Source organism: Elephas maximus, chromosome 8 (assembly GCF_024166365.1).
Source record: "Elephas maximus indicus isolate mEleMax1 chromosome 8, mEleMax1 primary haplotype, whole genome shotgun sequence".
Classification (NCBI taxonomy): Eukaryota; Metazoa; Chordata; class Mammalia; order Proboscidea; family Elephantidae; genus Elephas; species Elephas maximus.
In genome coordinates, this window is record NC_064826.1 from 59660692 (window position 1) to 59679645 (window position 18954).

General features: G+C 37.0%; 1 protein-coding gene across 1 annotated transcript in view; it reads right to left on the reverse strand.

Moving 5' to 3' along the window:
* The window catches only part of LOC126081573 (uncharacterized), a 786258-nt gene that overhangs the window by 300490 nt on the left and 466814 nt on the right, over nt 1-18954 (reverse strand). The window contains exon 6 of the mRNA XM_049893546.1: nt 16840-16907. The gene's annotated coding sequence lies outside the window, so the exon portion shown is untranslated. The remainder of the gene's footprint in view (nt 1-16839; nt 16908-18954) is intronic.

The window sequence follows — 18954 nt, forward strand, 5'->3', positions numbered from 1 at the left end:
TTAGTGAAATTCCTGCCTTAGCCTTAGAATTATTTTACTGGCATTTCCACTCTTACAAACACTGTTTACTAGTGTTCCACTCTTTAAAATAACCACTGCTGCTCCGTATGTCTGGCACTGGTATTATAAGGTCCCAGTAGAATAGCAACAATTGTGAGGACGGCGCAGGGCAGGGCAGTGTTTTGTTCTGATGTACCTAGAGTCCCTATGAGTCAGAACTGACTTGACGGCACCTAACAATAGCAACAGCAGCATGATGGTTTCTCTCTGATATAACTAATAGGCTTGGGTCATCTTCTACGGCCCACCTATATATCAGACTAAAATTAATCACTAAGGAAACGAATGTTTATTGGGTTTTACATGAGCAAGGCATTTTAATGGTTGTAAGAAAATATAAAGATATAACAACACGATCTCTGCCTTGAGGGAGGTTAGTGGCTAGTAGGATGGAAAGGTATATACAGATGGTTTAAATACACATGGTTCCTCAATCAAAAAATTCCAAACTCCCTATCCCGACACATATAAACCTAAGAACTTTTCATCTTAGTAATAACAAGACTACTTAATCACTAGGTTTACCCATATTAGAGGAACAGCTGAGGCATGAATAAACTAAGGAAAAATGGTGAGATGCACTGTGTTTAGCACAAAGCCTCAACACAGCAATTGCTCAATAAACATTTGCTACTTCAGTGTCATAATAAACACCAAAACAGTAAACATTACAAGGGAAAAAGTGTTTTTAATTCGAAGGAAAACTTTGTTCCTATTATGTGAAAGGAAAACATTATGCATGCCTTTTGCTTTCAGGAGAGAACAAGAAGAGAAAGGTCTAACTAAGCTGTGACAAGCATTTATTACAAAAGAATGATGAATGTAATGTGATTCAGGAAATAAAGCACAAAGAAGTCGCTATGCGAGTCTACAAGAGAAAGAGGATATTCTAGGATGTTGAATATTATCTTATCTTAGTTAATACCTATGGCTGTCAAATTCACTCTTAATTCCCTAGTATATTTCAAGATTGGCTTGTACTTTTAGAATAAATCTGCAAAAGGAAAATTATGTAATGTTGGGGAAAATATATGGATATCTCAAGGCTGAAAACATACTGCTGAACAAACATAAACACTTGTGGAATAAAATGTATGTAGATTACTCAATACCATATAGACCACGATATTTTAAGAAATGAGTAGCCAAAAAGCTACACCTAAAAGAACCAAAATATGTCACACAAAAAAATGAACCATTTAATCAGTGTGGTAATCATTTTCATGGAAAATAGCACTGACGGCTTCAGATACTACTTAGGGGTATGGCCAGTACAAGCCAAAAATACTATTACGAAACCAAATTGAATGAGGCAGGGCCAAGATGGTGGAGTAGTCAGATGCTTCCGGTGATCCCTCTTACAACAAAGACCCCAAAAAACAAGTTAGACAATTATATATAAAGCGAGCTGGGAGCCCTGAACATCAAAGGCAAAGTTAGAAACAGACTGAGCAGCAGGGGGAGAGACGGTTCCTAAGCAGTGAGGAGTTGCCAGACCTGAATTGCTGCGAGCCCTCAGGTACCATCCCCTGGAGCGAGTACAGCAGGACTGGCAATAGCATTCTGGATGTGGTTTCCTCAGGGAGAGACAGCAAGCTGTACAGCCTACTCACACCTCCAGAACCAGAGAAAAACGGCACTCTCAGCAAAAGCTAAGTGCTTGCATTTATTTTACTGTGCCCCCAGCCCCCAAGCTGGCTTCAGTGGCTGTAGATTTCCCTCGGCCTGAATAGGTTCTGATGCATGCTCTGAGCCATTCTCGCAGCCTCGGATGAGGAATAAATTAACAATTAAGGGAAAAGATAATCTGGCACCTTCACTTACCTGGGGAGCTCAGGACAGATGCAGCTCCTGTCCAGGCACAAACAGTCTGCAGACTTTGAATACCTTTCACCCCTATATGGACCTGTGTAAGCCCATTTCAGGAGACTAGGCCCTTGTCAGCAGAGTGCAACTGTTTCAGCTGTGTGGTGGAGAGATGTGTGTTTGATGTTTGATACTGCTTTGCCTATTAATCACGGTCCTCACTACCCACATCAGGGGCCTAAGGACTGGTGGCTCCACCCACATCATCTAGCCATCCACCACATGGGTCCAAGGACAAGTGGCACCTTCCAGTCATTACAACCAAAAGCACTGGGTGCCCATGGTCCTTCTGAAGAACCTACCCACCTGGGTGCTCTAGGGAACAGGGACACACTTTCCTCACAGACACTCAGGGGACGGCTGCCAGCCCCCTGCCTTAGTCAGTGCATGACCCCGTGTTGCAACCAGATACCTGCACCTACAGCAACCACCCCTGCCCCTCTAGGACTGTAGGACAGAGTCTGTACCACACACTTGATGACCAACTACCTGGGAACATGAGCTGAATCCCTACAGGAAAAGTGAACAGACTCCTAGGCTGATACACCTGATAACAGCTCTAGCCATCTAATGACAGGACATTAGAGCTTCAAAGGCAAAAATAATCAAGCTACCTCGCTCGAGCAGTCTATTTCGGCACCTCAAAACAAACAAAGCAAGAAGCTAGGAAACAGTAAGCAAACATAAAATAAACTAATGTAATAACTTATAGATGGCTCGGAGACAACAGTCAATGTCAAATCACATAAAGAAGCAGACCATGATCACTTCAACAAGCTCTCAAAACAAAGAATTGAGGAGTCTTCCAGATGAAGGTATATTCCTGGAATTACCAAGTGCAAAATACAAAGTACAGAATTCTTCAAGACATCAGGAACAAGATCAGGCAAAATGCAGAATAAGCCAGGGAACACACAGATAAAGCAGTTGAAGAAATTAAAAAGGTTTTTAAAAACATGATGAAAAATTTAATAAGCTGCAAGAATCCACGGAGAGAGAGCAATCAGAAATTCAGAAGATTAACAATAAAATTGCAGAATTAGACAAGTCATTAGAAAGTCAGAGAAGTAGCATTGAGGAAGTGGAAGGCAGAATTTGTGAGACTGAAGATAAAACACTTGGCACCAATATGTTTGAAGAAAAATCAGATAAAAGAATTAAAAAAAAATGAAGAAACCTTAAGAATTATGTGGGCCTCTATCAAGAGAAATAACCTGTGAGTGACTGGAGTACCAGAACAGGGAGTGATAACAGAAAATACAGAGAGAATTGTTGAATATTTTTAGCTGAAAACTACCCTCATATCGTGAAAAATGAGAAGGTATCTATCCAAGATGCTCATCAAACACCACATAAAGTAGACGTTAAAAGAAAGTCACCAAGACATATTATAATCAAACTTGCCAAAACTAAAGATAAAGAGAGAGTTTTAAGAGCAGCTAGGGATAAACAAAAGTCATCTACAAAGGAGAGTCAACAAGAATAAGATCAGACTATTTGGCAGAAACCACGCAGGCAAGAAGGCAATGGGATGACTTATACAAAGCACTGGAGGAAAAAATTTGCCAGCCAAGAATCATATATCTAGCAAAACTGTCTCTCAAATATGAAGGTGAAATTAAGACATTTCCAGATAAACAGAAGTTTAGGGAATTTGTAAAAAACAAACCAAAACTACAAGAAATACTAAAGGGAGTTCTCTGGTCAGAAAATCAATAATTATCAGGTATCAACCCAAGACTAGAACACTGGACAGAGCAATCAGATGTCAACCCAGACAGGGAAATCACAAAAATAAATCAAGATTAAAAAAAACACTGAAAACAAGGAAACAGTGATGTTATTGTACAAAAGAAGACAACATTAAAACAATAAAAAGGGACTAAGAAATGCAGTCATATATCTTTCATATGGAGAGGAAGACAAGGCCATACAAAGAAGTAAAATTAGGTTTAAATTTAGAAAAATAGGGGTAAATATTAAGGGAACCACAAAGGAGACAAACTATCCTACACATCAAAATAAAATACAAGAAAAAAATAGAGACTCAGCAGAAACAAAATTAACAACAACAAATATGAGGAAAAGACAATATATAAAGATAAACTACTCAGCATAAAAAATTCAGTGGGAAAAAGAAACTCAACAACACACAAAAAAAGACATCAAAATGACAACACTAAACTCATAACTATTCATAATTATGCTGAATGTAAATGGACGAAATGCACCAATAAAGAGACAGAGATTGGCAGAATGGATAAAAAATACAATCTGTCTATATGCTGCCTACATGAGACACACCTTAGGCTTAGAAACACAAACTAAAACTCAAAGGATGGAAAAAAGTATATCAAACAACAATCAAAAAAGAACAGGAGTGGCAATATTAATTTCTGCCAAAACAGACTTTAAAGTTAAATCCACCACAAAGGATAAGGAAAGACACTATACAATGATTTAAGGGACAGTATTTATACGAGGAGGATATAACCGTATTAAATACTTATGCACCCAATGACAGGGTTGCAAGATACATAAAACAAACTGTAACAGCATTGAAAAGTTAGATAGACAGCTCCACAGGAACAGTAGGAGACTTTAACACACCACTTTCTGTGAAGGACAGAACATCTAGAAAGAAGCTCAATAAAGACATGAAAGATCTAAATGACACAATCAACCAGCTTGACCTCATAGACGTATACGGAACAATCCACCCAACAGCAGCCCAGTATAGTTTCTTTTCCAGGGCACGTGAAACATTCTCTAGAATAGACCACATATTAGGTCATAAAGCAAGCCTTAGCAGAATCCAAAACATTGAAATATTTCAAAGTATCTTCTCTGACCATAAGGCCATAAAAGTAGAAACCAAAAATAGAAAAGGCCGGGAAAAGAAATCAAACACTTGGAAACTGAACAATAATAAAAAAAAAAAAGAACAATACCCTGCTAAAAAAAGACTGGATTACAGAAGACATTAAGGATGGAATAAAGAAATTTATAGAATCCAATGAGGATGAAAACACTTCCTATCAGAACCTTTGGGACACAGCTAAAGCAATGTTCAGATTTCAATTCTATCAATAAATGTACAGATCCAAAAAGAAGAAAGGGCCGAAATCAAAGAATTATCCCTACGACTTGAACAAATAGAAACAGAGAGACAAAAGAAACCCTCGGGTGCCAGAAGAAAGCAAATAATAAATTTAGACCAGAATTAAATGAAATAGAGAACAGAAAAACAATTGAAAGAGTTAATAAGACCAAAGCTGGTTCTTTGAAAAGATCAACAAAATTAATAAACCATTGGCCAAACTTACAAAAGAAAAACACCGAAAATTTTCCAAGTGGTCACCCAACATTTTCTGAACAAGAAATAAGACGGGTGATATCACAACACATCAATGTCTGAGCTCCCAAATCTACATGATGCTGCAAAAACTCAACAACGAAAAGATAAATAACCCAATTAAGCAACGGGCAAAGGATATGAACAGGCACTTCACTAAAGAAGACATTCAGGTAGCTAACAGATACATGAGGAAATGCCCGTGACCATTAACCGTTAGAGAAATGCAAATCAAAACTACAATGAGAATCCATCTCACTCCAACAAGGCTGGCATTAACCCCAAAAAGACAAAATAATAAATGTTGGGAAGGTTGTGGAGAGAATGGAACACTTATATGCTGCTGGTGGGAATGTAAAATGGTACAACCACCTTGGAAATCGATTTGGCGCTTCCTTAAAAAACTAGAAATAGAACTACCATATGATCCAGCAATCCCACTCCTTGGAATATATCCTAGAGAACTAAGAGCCTTTACATGAACAGATATATGCACACCCATGTTCATTGCAACACTGTTTACAAAAGCAAAAAGATGGAAGCAAACCAGCTGCTCATCAATGGACGAATGGATAAATAAATTACGGTATATCCACACAGTGGAATATTACCCATCGATAAAGAACAATGATGAATCCGTGAAACATTTCATAACATGGAGCAATCTGGAAGACTCTATGCGGAGTGAAATTAGTCAGTTGCAAAAGGACAAATATTGTATGAGACCACTATTATAAGACCTCAAGAAACAGTTTAAATGAAGAAAATATTCTTTAATGGTTACAAGAGTGGGGAAGGACAGATGGACAGGGGTATTGACTAATTAGATAGTAGACAAGAACTATTTTAGGTGAAGGGAAAGATAATACACAATACAGGAGAGGTCGGCACAACTGGACTAAACCAAAAGCAAGGAAGTTTCCTGAACAAACTGAATGCTTTGAAGGCCAGCATAGCAGGGGCAGGGGTTTGGGGACCATGGTTTCAGGGGACATCTAGGTCAATTATTAATCTATTAAAATAAAATCTATTAAGAAAACATTCTGCATCTCACTTCGGAGAGTGGCATCTGGGCTCTTAAATGCTAGCAAGCAGCCATCTACCCAATCTAAGACGCATCAATTGTCTCTACCCACCTGGAGCAAAGAAGAATGAAGAATACCAAAGACACAAGGTAATTATGAGCCCAAGAGGCAGAAAGGGCCACATAAATCAGAGACTACCTCAGCCTGAGACCGGAAGAACTAGATAGTGCCCAGGTACAACTCAGGACCGCCCTGACAGGAAACACAACAGAGAACCCCTGAAGGAGCAGGAGAGCAGTGGGATGAAGACTTCAAATTCTCATAACAAGACCAGACTTAATGATCTGACTGAAAGTAGAAGGACCCTGGAGGTTATGGTCCCCAGACCTTCTGTTAGCCCAGGACAGGAACCATTCCCACAGCCAACTCTTCAGAATGGGATTGGACTGGACTATAAGATAGAAAATGATACTGGCGAAGAGTGAGCTTCTTAGATCAAGTAGACACATGAGACTATGTGGGCAACTCCTGTCTGGAGGGGAGATGAGAAGGCAGAGGGGGACAGAAGCTGGCTGAATGGACATGGAAATAGAGGGTGGAGAGAAGGATTGTACTGTCTCATCAGGGGGAGGGCCACTAGAAGCATATAGCAAGGTGTATATAAATTTTTGTATGAGAGACTGACTTGATTTGTAATCTTTCACTTAAAGCACAATAAAAATTTAGAAAAACAAATTTTTTCCTGTTTTGAGTCACAGAATCTTGGGGTTGAACAAAAACTTTTAAGAATCAGTCTTACATCGAAAGTTTTCCAAGTGGTCACCCAACATTTTCTGAGCAGCTCTAATATTATGGTATTTTTCATCCTACAGGCAAAATATGCCCATTTTTACCACTCTAATAGGTTCCTTCCTGTTTACTGAACCTTGATTACTGGAATACTTTTGCCTGAGGAATTCCTTAAACATCAATTTCCGTATTTTAGTCTGCTGTTGATACAGTCTTCAGCTTTGTATGTCTTGAAAAGTCGATATTGCTTTATCACTTTCATTCTTGAAAGATATTTTCACTGGGGATAGAATTCTAGGATTTTTATTTCTTACAGTATTTTAAAAATGCTGCTCAGTTGTCTTCTGTTTGTGTTCTTTCCAACGAGAAGCATTCTGCCATTCTCATCTTTATTCCTTTGTATAAATGTGCCTTTCCTCCAACTTCTTTTAATATTTTCTCTTTATCGCTGATTTAAAGTAACTGGTTTCAGTATGATTTGTAATTTTTTTAATTTATTGTGGTTCAGTTGAAAGTTTACAGCTCAAGGTAGTATCACATACAAAAACTTAAACACACATTGTTATGTGAGTCTAGTTAATATGATCTAGTTACTATTACAATATGATTGCACATTCCCTATAATATGATTGCACATTCCTCCTTTCCACCCCCGATTTCCCATGTCCCTTATTCAACCAGCTCCTATCCCTTTCTGCCTTCTCATCTCGCCTCCAGACAGGAGCTATCCATTTAAAAAAAAAAAAAAAATCCATTTAGTCTCCTCTATTTTTTATATCTACTTGAACTAAGAAGCACACTCTTCACTACTGTCATTTTATGTTTTTATAGTCCAGTTTATTCTTAGTCTGAAGAGTTGGCTTCAGGAATGGTTTTAGTTCTGGGTTAACAGAGAGTCCAGGGGCCATGTCTTCTAGGGTCTCTCTAGTCTCAGTCAAACCATTAAGTCTAGTCTTTTTACGAGAATATGAGTTCTGCACCCCACTTTTCTCCTGCTCCGTCAGGGACTCTCTGTTGTGTTCCCTGTCATGATTTGGAAATTTTTCATGTTTCCAGTGTTTGGGTTTGTGAAATTCTCGCATATGAAATTACATTTTCCATCAAATTTAGATGCCATTATTTCTCCACGTATTTTTTTCTGTCCCTCCCTCTCCCTTTCCTTTGGTGACTCTATATGAGGCTAACTGAATTTGTACCACAACTCATTGATACTCTGGCTTTTTTTGTTGTTGTTTGATTGATTGATTTTCCATTCTTTTTTCTCTTTGTGCTTCATTTTGGCTAGTCTCTATTGCTGTATTTTCAAATTTACTAATCTTTTTTTTTTTTTTCCTGCCATCTATTCTGTTTGCTAATCCCATCTGGTGTGTATTCTTCAACTCAGATACTGTATTTTTTCACTTCTAGAAGTTTTTTAAAAAATGTATCTCCATATCTCTACTTAGAATGCTTAATCTTTCCCCTATCTTGATCAAAATATGGGTAAGATATGTATACATCATGACTTATTTATGAATAATCTATGTTATTACTGAAACAGGTGTATATTTATATAACTACCAAAATTTGTGCATACAGTGGTGCTTTATATGTGTTGTGTTGTTTGTGAATCTTGCTATTTAAATAAATTGCAACGTATTATTAAATCACTGGGTAATTTCTAAGTCTATAAGGCATTACTTTAAAATATTAAATATGAATATAAGATCATGTTCTTCTCTTCAAAACTAAATAAGATTATTTTTCTAGTGAATGTGAAATAAGAAGAGAGTATTTTTCCTGGCTAAGTGAGCCTAAGTAAAAATTTTAACAATTTTGGCACTAGTTGCCTCCACATCCACTTATAAACCAATCACAAGTCCACGTTAGTGTAAAATTATAGAGCATATGAGTCTTTCTTGTATATAAGCAACCTTTGTGGAATGCCTGTCTTGCATCAAAATATATAAGAACACTGTCAATCTCCTCATCTCTCAGCCTAATGATCCTTTAAAAAAAGAATAGCAGGTTAATTTGGCAAGACTTGAACTTGTTAAACATGTTTGCTGCTCCTAATGATCAGTATTTTCTTTTCTAAGTACACCCAAACCATTTGCTTAATAATTCATTCTGAGCTCTTTAGTTCTAAGTCTCTGAAAACTAATTTTTATCTAGTTTAGAAAATATTTTTATCTGTTCATTTCCATCCTTATGGTACCTCTTGAGATATTTCCAATAACAAATATAATGCTTATTTAACAAGTCAAAATGATAATGAAGAATTTCCTTGGAATTTTGTGTTGCTTATACCGTCCACTCTTAGGTATTTTTTCCAAAATTAGAGTTCAGATTATTTTTCTGAATCTGCAGTCCTCTGTGCTCTTTCTGTTATTACCCAGTCCTGGAAATATTACTAATCGATTTTGCTCTTAATGCTTGACTTTTCATTGACTCACATCCTCTTTGATAGAAAAATATTTTTTCTTAAAAAAACTGATTGTTCAATTGATCCTTTAAAAAAAAAAATAACAAGTTATTCACTTCAAGACTATCCTACATGCACTTGCCACTAGATTCAAACCATAGTCGAACTCTTGGTTACACTGACTACAAATGGGATATTCCTCTAGGTATTTCTGAACAAGTTTTGTGTAATCAGAGAAAATTTGATAAAAAATTTACTTGTCTCATTCCCTTCTCATTGGGTCCTCACTCTTATACTTTAGATGGAGTCCTGTTCAATTAAAAAAAAAAAAAAAGTTTTTTTTTTAAAGGTAAATGAAAGTAAATACACAAAATAAATTCCTCTGACTCCTTGTGCTGGCAATCAGAGGGAAGGAGTTAAAACAAGTTGGATTCCTATTGAAAGAAAAGAAGGGAGGGAGGTAGGGAGAGAGGTAGAAAGAGAGAAATTATTTTTAGAGAGATACCCTTTTTTGATATAAAAATATATTCTAAACTCTTAAATGGCTATTTTCGTACAAATCTATTGATACTCCTATTTCCCTTTAATGTTTAAGGGAGGAAGTACAATAGTTAAGGTAACTCTAGCTGATGTACACAAAATGTCTCAACCCAAAGTCTAAAATGGATGTTTCTATTCAGCAGGCTGCTCTCCACCAAGTGAAAACTGAGTACCAAGTCTTCTAGACATATTTTTCACCACACATTGGCTCCACCATCTTCAATATAAGGTTCCCAAGATCACCATGCACTTTTGCCTCAAGCCAGCATGACAGGCAGAGCACAAAAGATCTCCAACTGCAGTTTTATGTGTGCCGTGGTTGGAATTGGTGCACATCACATCTGCCAACATAGCACTGGCTTCCTCACTCCCTCACATAGCCATATCTAACTGCAAGGGAAGCAGGGAAATATAGTCCGGGTGTGTCTCAGTTATCTGGTGTTGTTCTAGCAGAAATACTACAAGTGGATGACTTTAACAAAGAGAAATTTATTCTCTCATAGTCTAGGAGACTAAAAGTCCAAATTCAGGGTGCTAGCTCCAGTGAAAGGCTTTCTCTCTCTGTTGGCTCTGGAGGGAGGTACTTGTCATCAATCTTCTCTTGGTCTAGGAGCTTCTCCATGCAGGAATTCCAGGTCCAAAGGATGGCGCTGCTTTCTCAGTGGTATGAGGTCCCCATCTCTCTGCTTGCTTCCCTTTCCTTTTACTTCTTGTATGATAAAAGGTGATGCAGACCACACCCCAGAGAAACTCCCTTTACATTGGATCAGGGATGTGATCTGAGGAAGGGTGTTACATCGCACCCTAATCCTCTTGAACACAATCTAATCTTATTCACTAACCACAGACAGAGGTTAGTATTTATAACATATAGGAAAATTACATCAATAACAAAATGGAGGACAACCACACAATACTGGGAATCATGGCCTAACCAAGTTCATACATATTTTGGGAGAACACAATTCAATCCATGACAAGGTGAATGCCCAGGAAGAAGAGTGAAACTGGTTTGGAAGACAGCCAGCTCTGCTCTCACATAAGAAGACAGAGACCAAATGTTTGAGAAATAACAGATAATATAAATACATATCACGCTATACAATTGGCTGTTATATGAGTTATTCAGATTTTCTCCTGATATTGTCTAAAATTGGGCAAAAAATCAGATTATTCTCAGGTTATACTTTGATTATTTAGATCTGAGTTTTGTATCAGTCGAGGGCAGTAATTATTTTCTAAGAAAATTCCAACTGCATGTGTGTATATCAGTATCAATAATTACAATAAAGTATATAAGCTAGGGAATGTAAATATGTTCATAAGTGCTCAAATGTAGTTTTATGAGGGCAATGATGTTTGTCCCTTTTGATCCCTGATACACCTCGACTGCCTAGAAGAGTATCTGACACAGGTTAGACAATAAAAAATATTTGGATGGTTTTAATCAACAAATATATAAGTACTTTCTCATGTACAATATATAATATATATTTTGTACATAAATATTTTTATACATGAGAAACCACTTATAATATTTGTTCATATATATATATATAGTAATCTAGCTCTTTTTGAGTTAGGGTTTATACTACCACTTGAATATGGTAATTTAGAGAAACATCTGGAGTTTGTTCAGCTGGTTTTTTATCTCTCTGAAAATGTAGTTTTAGACAGTGTCATAGAAATTAACCTTGGACACATTTTCTTTTTTAAGCAGAAGAAATTGGTTTAGCTATCAACAAACTTGATGTTCATTCTCCCAATTCAGTACTTGAATACTGACAAAATCACGAAATGACATTCAACAGCTCTTTTCCCTTGTCTAATCAAATAAACAACAGTCATGTTTATCTGAATAGTTGTTTTGAAATTTTTTTTTCCTACAACAGATTTCAATAATTTCCATATGACTTACTCTGTAGAAGCTCACAAAAATCTAAGGAAGTATACAATTGTCCCCTATTATAATCAAGATAAAAATTATATACCATTTGGAGCCAAAAATTGAGAAACAGTATTTTAAAATAAGCACAGAATGCTATGGAAAGGCATTTAAGATATATCAAGTCATTAAAGCAAATTACAAGACTACTATATGAAATAGGCCTCTCTTGTATTAAAATATAGTAAGACACAAAAGATATAAAAATGTAGTAAGATAATATATACATATCATAGAAAAAATACTTGAAGAATGCATATAAAACCTTAATAGTAGGTTCTATAATTTTTATAACTAACATGTATTACTTCTATAGCCAGAAAAAAAATCATATATAATGGTGACATATACAAATAGACATACACAAATACATTTTAATACTTGATGGAGAGATATGTTATATATGCCAGTTATTACTATTCCTCAAATATGTATTTTATTGTATTTGATTACATAGTCATGTTTTATGATCAAGGTTGCTGATAGCAATAGATCTGGTCTTAAACTAAGTTTATTACAACAGTACTAGGCAGGGAAGCTGGAAATGAGTATAAAAGTTATGACTATGTATCCAGAACATTTTTATCTTGCATGATGTTTGTATAAATAGTTTTCTTCTAATTATACAGTAAAACTATATATATAGTAAATTATACAATATACAGTAAAAACGTGTATCCTTGAAAATAATAATAGTAGATCCGATCCTTCACATTCTTGATGCTTGTAGCCAAAGACACACATGTACAAACACCACTATAACAATTCATCTTTTTTCTTTGCAGAACTTTTTTTTTTTCCACAAACATATAGGAATTTTTAAAATTCAATAAAATCACTGCATACTTAATTCAAGAATAGAATTTTTAAAAGCCACTTTTAGAGGCTGAGGCTAGACTGTGGGCTAGGATAACTGTGGTAGGTGAAATTTGAAGATAACCTCCCAAAGATGTTCTACCTCCATTTCCAAAACCTACGAATATGACAAGCTATCACTCCCATGAGTCTGTTATGTTATATGACACAGTTGATCTTAAAATAGGGGTACCATTTGGGTGAGTTGATCTAATCACATGAACCCTTTTCAAAACCAAAAAGTTTTCTCTGTCATGGGACAGAAGGGGAAGTCAGATATGAAGTGCAAAAAGATTCGACACACCATTACTGGCTTTAAAATGGGAGGGCCATGTGCAAGGACCAGAGAAAAGTAACTTCAAGGAGTCAATAGCAAACCCAGGCCAACAACCAACAAAGAAACAAGGATCTCAGTTCTGTAACTACAAGAACTGAATTCTGCCCAGTAACAAGAATGAGCTTGAAAGGCAGCCTCAAGCTCCAGATGAGAACATATCTGGCCAACAATTTGATTTTAGCCTTGTGAGACTGAGTAGAGAGCCCAACAGAGACTTCTGATTTATAAAACTGTGAGATAATAACTAGGTGTGTTTCAAGCCACTAAATTGTGATAATCTGTTGCACACACAGTAATAGAAAATTAATACAATTACTAACTAGCTAATATTTGGACTGCAGTCCAAATATTGCCACAAAACGTGTACCTACAACCATCTACCAAAATTGACCTCTCTGCCAATAAGGTCATTATGTAATTTGCAAAGGAAAGGTTATCTCTCCCCTGGCTTCCTATCTTCTGGTACAACAGCAAGGTATAAACAAATGTCATGGTGACTACCTAAGAATGACATTAGGAAAATCCAACAATTAATGAACAAGTTCAGCAATCTATACAAGAGACCCACGGGAACAGTCACATAGCTAGAGTGTTTCCTGATCCATGGTCAATGACAATTAGCATTAAAAAAAAAAACCAAACCCAGTGCCATCGAGTTGATTCTGACTCATAGCGACCCTATAGGACAGAGTAGAACTGCCCCATAGAGTTTCCAAGGAGCGCCTGGCAGATTTGAACTGCCGACCCTTTGGTTAGCAGCTGTAGCACTTAACCACTATACCACCAGGGTTTCCACAATTAGCATATATGCCTAAAACTCTCACTCAGATAACTTTACCACAGAATACGATCAGAGAAAAGCCTGAATGAAAGGAACTCAAGGACGTAGAATTAATAATATGTGTATGTCAAAACTGCTCAAGAAAATTTGGGAGAGGGACAATGGCCTTTTAATCCCTGAAGTGCCCTCTACCTAGGAACAGGAAGGACTTACCAGGCCTCATCATGGCATGAATAGCACACCCCTCAACATGATACATCTCCTCTTCCTCTGGCAGCTTCTACATCAATAACTTTCTACTCTGATGGTGTGTAAGAAGTGCATATGGTAGAAATCCAAGAAAATTTGGATAATAAAAAAAATTTCCCCAACTTGAAATATTTTTAATTTGATTAACATAATAAGTTGCATGGGTTTAACAACTTCTGGATGCCCTAAAAATGGAATTTCTAAACCTCTAGACCATGCCCCAGATGGAGGTGATCACCACTAATTATCACACTGCAAGATGCTCCTGGCAGTCAGACCTTCTCTCCATATTATTTTCTTATCACATCATTTGTAGTATAACAGCCCCTTTTTTAAAAGACTTTTTAATACACAAAATCCTAAAATTTGACCAAATAGCATAATGAACACTTATACACATTTTTCAGCATTTAAAATTATCAACTTATGGCCAGTTTGTTTTATTTACACCCCCATTCATTTCATCATCCTCCAATACACATACACACAACACACACACAAAGGCTTGTTTTGAAACAAATCCTAGACATTATAGAATTTCATCAGTTAGTACTGCAGTATGTATCTCTAAAAAGATAAGCATAATTACTGTATCATTTTAAAGCATAATCATATCATCATTATTATTATACCTAAAATTCCTTAATGTCATCAAATAGCCATTAAAAAAAGAAACTCATTGCTGTCAAGTCGATTCCCACTCATAGCAACCCTACAGCACAGAGTAGGACTTTCCAACAGAGTTTCCAAGGCCGTAAATCTTTACAGAAGCAGACTGCCATATCTTTCTCCCATGAAGCAACTGGTGGATTCAAACCGCCAACCTTTCAGTTAGCAGCCAAGCACTTAACCACTCTGCCACCAGGGCTCCTTAAATATCCATTAGGAGCTCATATTTCCCAAAGTAACTTTTTCTTTTTTCAGTTGGTTTATTTGAATCAGAACCTAACAAGGTACACACATTGCATAACATTGCATAAAATACTTCTAAGAGTCCCAGGCGAGATACCTTGAGATTTATGTTATTCACCAAAGGAGGGCAGTACATGTGAGAGCGTATTACCAACAGTCCAATTGTCCTCCTACTTGGAAGCAGATATATATGTCTATACACAAAATTTGTATCTACAAGTTAAGCACAACAACTGGAAGTTACTTTCAACTTGGTGTTTTCAGTGCTTTCATGAAGAAATTTAATTCTCACACTCAAAGTGGATGTGGTAGCATCGTCCTTTGATATTTCACCACAATGTGTGATAACTTTTTTCAGCAAGGTACACTTGCTTTAATAAAATACTCAATGACATTTTAAACTATGCTTTCTGGAAGACTACAAGGAATTATGATTACCAATATATTTCTTCATTTGTAAAGCAAATGACTCGCAAAGATTTCCTAGAACTTGACCTCTGCTTTCCACCTCTAAAACCGACAAACTAGTATAAGCCACTATCATGTGTTTCTGAATTCAGAATGTACCACTGCATTCACCTCCCAAACCGTCTCCTTGAATCAGGCCTTGCCTTTAGGCAACTTGGCTTCAACACAGAGTGATTCTATTAAAGCATTATGAGACCATGTCTATCTTTTGCACAAAACTCTTCAATGGCTTCCCATCTTACTAATAGTGAAATCCAGAGTCCTTGTTGTGACTTATAAAGCCCATGTTTAATCTCCACCAGCCACACTGGCCTTAGTGCCTTTAGGATCGTTTAAGGAGTTGGCAGTATTTTTTTTTAATTTCAACCATCAGGAACTCTTCCTTCTCATTTCCAACATTTCTCCCCAGGCCACTGCCTGGCTCCCAGCCATTTGACACCTCCACAACATGCAGAGTGTAACTCATCATTCTATGGCTTTGTCTGCCATTAAGGATTGATAAACCAAAGGAGTCACTGTGGATACCTTTTTCACCCTACTCCCCCGCATCTCATTCATCACTAATATTTTCAATTAAAATTCAAGATACCTCTCAAAAGCATTCCAATTTTTTTCTCCTCCACTACCATCTATGATTATCTCTCACCTAAATTAGAGTTGGCACCTATCAGATCTCTGTGCTATCCCTCTGGTCTACTTCAACCTATTCTCCACACAAAAAAGTTCTTCTTAAAACATACACCACATCATGTCATCTCTCTGAAAACCATTTAATGATTTCCTTTTACGCTGAGAATAGAATTCAGACTATTCAACTGACCTACAGGACCCTGCTAGAGCAGGCATTGCCTGTCTCGCCTCTTCCTACACCAGTGTTTTCCTCACTCATACAGTAGTCAAATTGGCATCCCCTCCATTCTTAAACCACAAATGTCATTTTCACACGATGTTTTTCTGTTTCAAATGCTTTACCTCCATCTCTGTAGTAGCCTGGATCCATCTCATTCTTCACACATCACTCTCATCACTTTTCTTTTATAGCATTTATCACAATATGGTATTGTGTATATATTAAGACACACATTTTAATACCTCTTCTCCTTCACCCTCCCAGCATAAAAAGTAGTTGTAGCTTTCCACCACTAACTGTGGGGTGGTCTGTAACACAGCAATAGATAGCCAGAACAGCACAGATGCCAAAACAACATCTAGAGTGACATCTTGTCACTATATGAGGAACAGTTATCATTTACCTGTCTGATGAAAAATCCAATATACCGCAAAGATCCCAGGCAGGCATGTATCTTCATTGTGGCATCATCTATAACAAGAAGTTAGTTAAAATCTTAAGGTTGAGTTTGCCGTAGGTGATTTATACATTATTAAGATAGACAACTATGCAGCTACTAAAAATAATGTGAAATACAGATAGCAATCAGGAAAATGTATATGCTCTAAGGTTAAGCTAAAGATAAAAAAAATCAAAGTATTAAATGGTGTAAAACAATACACTTAGATTTATTAAAATAGGTATGCTATGGGCAGTACTGAAAACCAAAAGCAAAACAAACCCGTTACCGTTAAGTCAATTCTGACTCATAGTGACTCTTTAGGACAGAGCAGAACTGCCCTCACAGGGTTTCCAAGGAGAGGCTGGTAGATTTGAACTGCTGACTTTTGGCTAGCAACTGTATCTCTTAATCACTGCACAACAGGGCCCCAGTACTGAAAAGTAGTAAACAAAAGGGAAAACTTCTGCTGATATTAGGCATCCGGCATATGAATGACGTTGCACTAAACTTTTTGGAATGTTTTGTACAGTTGTTTTTCCTATAAAAGTAGGTATACTACAATGAGATTCCATCTCACTTGAACAAGGCTGGCATTAATCCAAAAAACACAAAATAATAAATGTTGGAGAGGTTGTGGGGAGACTGAAACACTTATATACTGCTGGTGGGAATGTAAAATGGTACAACCATTTTGGAAATCGATTTGGCATTTCCTTAAAAAGCTAGAAATAGAACTACCATACGATTCAGCAATCCCACTCCATGGAATATATCCTAGAGAAATAAGTGCCTTTTCACAAACAGATACATGCACACCCATGTTCATTACAGCACTGTTTACAACAGCAAAAAGATGGAAGCAAACAAGGTGCCCATCAACGGATGAATGGATAAATTGTGGTATATTCACACAATGGAATACTATGCATCAATAAAGAACAATGATGAATCCGTGAAACATTTCATAACATGGAGGAATCTGGAAGGTATCATGCTGAGTGAAATTAGTTAGTTGCAAAAGGACAAATACTGTATGAGACCACTATTATAAGAACTCAAAAAATAGTTTAAACAGGGAAGAAAATATTCTTCGATGGTTACGAGAGTGGGGAGGTAGGGAGGGAAGGAGAGGTTTTCACTAATTAGGTAGTAGATAAGAACTATTTTAGGTGAAGGGAAAGACAACACACAATACAGGAAAGGTCAGCACAACTGGACTAAATCAAAAGCAAAGAAGTTTCCTGAATAAACTGAACTCTTTGAAAGCCAGCATAGCAGGGGTGGGGGTTTGGAGACCATGGTTTCAGGGGATATCTAGGTCAATAGGCATAATAAAATCTATTAAGAAAACATTCTACTTTGCAGAGTGGTGTCTGGGGTCTTAAACGCTAGCAAGCGGCCATCTAAGATGCATCAGTTGGTCTCAACACACCTGGACCAAAGGGGAATGAACACCAAAGACACAAGGTAATTATGAGCCCAAGGGACAGAAAGGGCCACATAAACCAGAGACTACATCATCCTGTGATGAGAAGAACTAGATGGTGCCCAGCTACAACCCATGACTGCCCTGACACGGAACACAACAGAGAACCCCTGAGGGGGCAGGAGAGCAGTGGGATGCAGACTTCAAATTCTTGTAAAAATACCAGACTTAATGTCAATTCCTGGAGCCTTGTTTTTTTGCCAATGCTTTCAACACAGCTTGTACTTCTGCAGTACCAGCAGTTCTTGCTCATATGCTACCTCCTGAAATGGTTGAACATCAATCAGTGTTTTTGGTACAGTGACTGTGTGTATTCCTTCCATCTTCTTTTGATGTTTCTTGTGTTGTTCAATGTGTTGCCCACAGAATCCTTCAATATTCCAACTCAAGGCTTGAATTTTCTCGTCAGTTCTTTCAATTTGAGAAATGTCAATTGTGTTCTTCCCTGCCATAGGTCACTGATTCATTTCTGGCTGAAAAGACTTAAGAAGCTAGCAGTACAGAATTCTAATGAAAGATCTCCTGGGCAAGTATGATTTTAAGTGTGATCTCCTGCCCGAAGATGGTTTTAAAACACAGAAAATCTGAAG